Below are 6,162 nucleotides of genomic sequence, written 5' to 3' on the forward strand. Positions count from 1 at the left end.
AGAGGCAGAGGATGCGTGAATTACAATGCGACGCCCCACTTCCTACGATGTCCAAACACACAGAGCCAGAAACATTGGGAATAGTCAGACATAACAAAGCACCCATTATCAACCTTTCCAAACCCACACTTACAAATCAAGAAATCACATTGTTAGAAAAAGGCTTAGGCTATGCTGTTTCGTCCAAAATTGACAGATACTCCTTAGAAAGAGATCTCCAAAGTTTTTTAGGAAAATCAGACTAGCAATCTTTTTTGAGGGAAAAGAAAGGCATCCCAGTCAGAACAAATCAGGCCTCAAAAATAAGTCCGTCTGGACTCCTAGTATTAGTATGCTACCAAAAGACATAGAAGCTTTCAAGCGTAGCGTAGATAAGAGTGTGGATGACCTTCTGAAGCACAAACATTGGATCAATCACAATCTTAGCAAAGATGAGGCATTAGCACTACAGACATTACAGAACAACGCCGAACTGACCATCAAACCGGCAGACAAGGGGGGAGGCATTGTGGTTATGGACACCCTTGACTACAATAATAGAATGCAAAGCCTACTACAGAATAAAGAACACTACAAAGTATCACATATGGATGAGTGGACTTCCCTTAAATCATCCATTTCCGCTCTTTTAAAACAAGCTAGAGACGATGACATTATCTGTGAAGAGGAATATTCTTTCCTCAATAATCAAGATCCCATCATACCGGCCCTCTATGGACTTCCTAAAGTCCATAAGGATATTTAGAACCCCCAATGAGGCCTATTGTATCAAGCATCGGCTCGCTCACAGAACCACTTAGCAAATATGCAGATGTTTTTCTGCAACCCCTGGTCATCACGCAAAAGGCATACATCAAGGATACATCGGACATTATTCAGAAAATAGAAGGTTTAGAATTCAATCCCAATACCCAGCTTCTTGTAACGCTAGACATAGAAGCATTATATACAAATATACCGCAGAATGCAACTATAGAAATGATTACATCCATGCTTAACAACGACGACAGGGACCATACGGCCCATGAACTGTTTATCATAGACTGCATCTCCTTGGTACTGAAAAACAATCTGTTTTTATTTAATAAACAGCTATTTAGACAGACCAAGGGCACCAGCATGGGGGCCACTTGTGCTCCCAGTCTGGCCTGTTTATATGTATCCAATTTTGAAGAGCATCATATCTACAATGCAGTATCACCATTCTATGAAAATATCTCTATGTGGTCCGATACATAGACAACGTCTTTTTCATCTGGACTGGCCCTATCGATACCCTTAGAGAGTTTATCACGTGGTTAAACCTCGGTGATAACAACCTTAAGTTCACTTCCCACATTGATGATCACAGTTGCGAATTTCTTGATCTTATCATTAAACACACTAATGGCTTTTTAAACGTAGAACTCTTTACAAAACCAACTGATAGGAACACCATGTTACATCACAACAGCAACCATCCTCCTAGTCAAGTGAATAACATTCCATTTGGTCAATTTCTGAGACTGAAGAGAAATTGTACTACACCTCAGGATTTTGAAAAACACGCTAGTGCCCTGAAAACCAAGTTCTTAGAACGCGGCTACCCTAAACGGTTAATAAGACATTCTTACAAGCGTGCCAAATACTACAACCGAGAAAACTTATTTCTGCCCAAAGTAAAGCAAGAAGCTATCACCCAGCCCATTATATTTGTCACTAATTATAACCAAATAAGTAATAAACTAAAACACATCATAAACAGAAACTGGCATTTAATCAATGACAAACAAAGCAAAAGACTGCCTAAACCGATGTTCTCCTACAGGAAGAATCGTACAATTCGCAACAGCCTTGTACATACATATAGAGAGACCAAAATTGATAACCAGCCCCGCATTGATAATGCACCCTTACCAACGGGGACATTTCCGTGCTGTGCTGTAACTGTAAATATATTATCCGAGGAAACATCATTACTATAAAAGATGTCGTCATTAAACCAACTAGCTTCATGAACTGTCGAACTAAAAACGTAATTTACCTCATCAGCTGCCTATGTAATCTCATTTACATTGGGGAAATATCTAGAGAGGATCAATGAACACAGATCGGCTCTACGCACCAACAAGAAAGGGGCACCCTTAACTGAACATTGGAAAGCAGCCAAACACGAGATTAATGACCTTCGCTGGTGTTGTTTAGAGACTGTGACCATTAACACAAGAGGAGGTAACTTGACTCAAAAAAGAAAAAGACGCAAACAGTTTTATATGTCAAGATGCAACAGTGTCCGTATCGGATTAAACAGTAGAGAGAACTGGGAAAAGATAGTTTAAAAACCTGATAGTACTCTGTATATTAAGTAAGCGGCATACTATGACGTATCCACAGTAATAATCTTTTAATATTCATTTTCAAATTTTAATACAAAAATGTTTTTTCAGTCATTGCCATTATCTATTGTCTTTATTCTAGTTGCAATAAAGATTCAATCACCCTATTTAAGATTGTACATATATGTCCATACATCAATGCCAAGCTTTCGATTCATCTGTCGATATAACACTCAGTATGTTTTGTCAATAAGAAAAAACATATACTACAATTGGCATGACACTATTTATTACGGACATTAAATATACGTAAACCCCGGAATGACGCTTCCTAGCGCGATATAGCTATCCCGGTCTTTAAATAACAATAACATCACGTGACCGGCAGCGAGCCTATCAATGCCAAGCTTTCGTTTCAACATTTGATATAACATTAAGACTGCCTTGCCAAAAAGAAAGTATATTGCCACAATTGGCGTGGCACTAATTGTCACGTGCATTAAATAAACATAAACCCCGCAATGACGCTTCCAAGCGCGACAAAGCTATCCCGGTGTTTACATAACATAAACATCACGTGACCGGTAGGGAGCCTATCAGTAGCCTGATGGCTTACACCCAATCACACGACACGGAAGATAAAAAGGCTCCAAACATCGTCCAAAACAGATACCAAAGAAACACAGAACCCCCAAAACGCTGCCGGAGTAGGAGCAGGGAGGCCGAATTCAAATTAATAGGTAAGCTGTACGCGCCGTTTTGTTGCGCACTGGACCCGCATTTTGCTAAATAAAGATTACCTTAACAATTTAAAATATGTCGGTAATATATCCGCCTCACCCTTTCTATCACGACCGGTATAGCAATGTTAGTCAATTTCAAGCTACTAACGCTAAGACAAGCTTAACAACCGGTGACTCGATCGTATTTATTCCGCTAGGCTTTGATGACCCTAGGCAGCCATATGCCCGGTTCCACGTAATAATCTTAATACCTGTTGCCTCGCTATAATCAGCAAATTGAGCATAATAGAATGGTCATACTTTACGCTCGAAAATAATGTTGTAAACGTTTCACTAAGTAATTTCAGACAAGTATTCACCATAGCAAAATCGGCAAAAATATAGAAGCAATGCCAGACAAGCACAACATAGAACAGAACAGGCAATATTGTATATACAAGTTCTGGGTACAAGCACGTGTCAATTAGAGCTAAAGCGACCAACTAAATGAATTTACAAAAATTACACGTTTTGATTAACGCTATGATCTATACACTCGTTGCCTGTGCAATAAATCAAGTGGAATATAAGGAATAAACCCAACGCTTACCATAACTGTAAGCCTTGTAATTGCTAATGATTAGACATTCATCCCAGATAGTAAAAATCAAGAGCACTCTGTCTATACATGTGTACACAAATACACGTACAATAAAGCTAGAGTGAACACCTTAATCTCTGACCAAATCATTAGCTTGCAGTAAAGAGATTAGCCAACACGTGATACTCTATATGATATAATATTATTAATATACATGAATATGCACCATTATGCGAATGTAAGAGAGTGACATCACATCTGCAATTCCTCTTCCCTTGACAGTGTGAGGATAATCCCCTACACTTTACAGATATCAAACACAGAATAAGGTAATTGAAAAGGCTTTCAACACAACGATTTGCCAGCTAACGAATACTGGGTAAGTGTTAGTGGTATGATTTTTGTGAACCATTAGGAATCACTCCATTGAAAACAATATGGTAAAAGATGCCTTTTTATCTGCAGCCAACTAATAAACCAATATCGGTGGCTCCTACTACCAGAGCGTGAGCACGCCCATAAAGAGCAGAAGGTATATTCACTGTGAAAACATTTTTTTCATTCTGCAAAAATTAAATTAATAGGCATGCTTATCAGCTGATACTGGCTGTCAGAAATGATGGGGAAACAGTGGCGGAAAATTTCAAAACAGGCATGCTGGCCATTGGAAAATGGATGTCAGCAAACTGTTTGAAATTAAATTCCGATAAAACCGAGGTGGTCACTTTTGGCCACCTCACCCCTAGCTGGTCCCCAACTTGGTGGCCATCATCCTTTGGAGCTGTACCCAAACCAGTCACGAAAGTGAGAAATTTGGGTGTCATCTTTGATGACAATCTAAATTTCATGGCTCACGCCAATCAGACGGCCTCCACTGCCTTCTATGAGTTACGACTGGTCAGGAAGATTCTTCCTTTTCTTCCTACTAATGTGGGAAAGACATTGGTCAGCGCTATGGTTCTATCAGCATTGGATTACTGCAATGGCTTGTTTGCTAATGCCCAAGTCAGGATTATAAAGAAAATGCAGACAATCCAAAATGCAGCAGCCAGACTTCTCCTTAACATCCCCAAATTCAAGCCAATAGCTGAATCTTTGAGAAGTCTTCACTGGCTTCCTGTTAGGAATAGAATTAAATTTAAGACGTTATGTATCGTCTACAAGTCACTACACCATCAAGCGCCTCAATTCCTGTGCGACCATCTTATCCCATACATTCCCACTCGAATGTTACGATCAGCAGGACAGAATGACTTGGTAGTGCCACGGACTAGGCTGGTCAACTGGGGAGACAGACGTTTCCAAGTTGCCGCCCCAAAACTATGGAATACACTTCCGCAAACCATAAGATCCAGCCCAAATCTTATGTCCTTTAGGAAGAAACTGAAGACTTGGTTATTTAACCTCTGAAAAATTCATAAGATCACTTAGGAGGGTAACAAAGTACAGCGCCGAGACGCCTGCGGGTAATTGTTCGCGCTTAATAAATGCTAAAAATAAATAAATAAATAAATAAATAAATGCTTTATTGTTATTCACCTGCAGACATCAGAACTGTTTCCATTATATTCAGATTCGTGAAAATATGCAGTTCACCTAAAACCCGGATCAAATAATCGGGCCCCTGTTCTTCGACAATTTATCTGAAAGAAACAATTAATTTCAGGTAATAATGCCATCGCTACACATCACACATGAAGTGATAACATAGCGCAAATAGTTCATTTCAACTAGAATCTGGTACCTATTAATTATGCCCTCAATAAAAGTTTGTGTTTTGACAATACTAATGGAACAAAAACCGACCAACAATTTGGTTTTGACTAGAGCCAATTTCGAAATAGCTATAACATGTTTTATATTTGTAGCCAACAGGAAATGTTTTTTGGAAATGCGTTTTTTAAAATAAGATAGCTTCATGACAAAAGAGTAATTTTGTGTTTCTTTCTAGAACTGGTCCTGAAGAAGGTTTTTTATTGTTACTTCTGAACCGAAACGCCGCGTAGACCCCTGTTCTTGCGAACATTTAAACCCTACATTGTAAAAAAAATTCTTTCCTTGTGCATGTTCTTGATTCCATATGTTTTTTAATTGATTGTATAACAAATTGTTTTTTAATTTCGAATCTATTTGATATCTTTGCAACAATTTTACTATTTTGAATAAATGCATAAATGAATTTTCTAAACATTTCTCCTGTTTTTTGAAAATCTGATTATAAGTGAATATTATGTGTGATATATATGTGTAATAAGTCCTTTTACAGCTTTACTATATTGTTGGCCTATGTCTAGTGAATTTTTGAGGTTTTGATTCATTGTGTGATTGGTATCGCCAAAAAATAGGACTTTTGGGCACTACCAGAATAATCATAACCACCTTTGTGGTTAACCAGTGGGACTTTCTTTGTTCCTCACTAAAATGTCCATGGACTTGACAATTCTTGCTCCGGTGCCTACTCAATTCACGGGTTCACACTCTGCGACTCTGGGCAATAGCTTGCTTAATCTCCACAACGGCCCCT

This window comes from Lissotriton vulgaris, chromosome 2_1 (assembly GCF_964263255.1).
Source record: "Lissotriton vulgaris chromosome 2_1, aLisVul1.2, whole genome shotgun sequence".
In the NCBI taxonomy this organism is placed as follows: Eukaryota; Metazoa; Chordata; class Amphibia; order Caudata; family Salamandridae; genus Lissotriton; species Lissotriton vulgaris.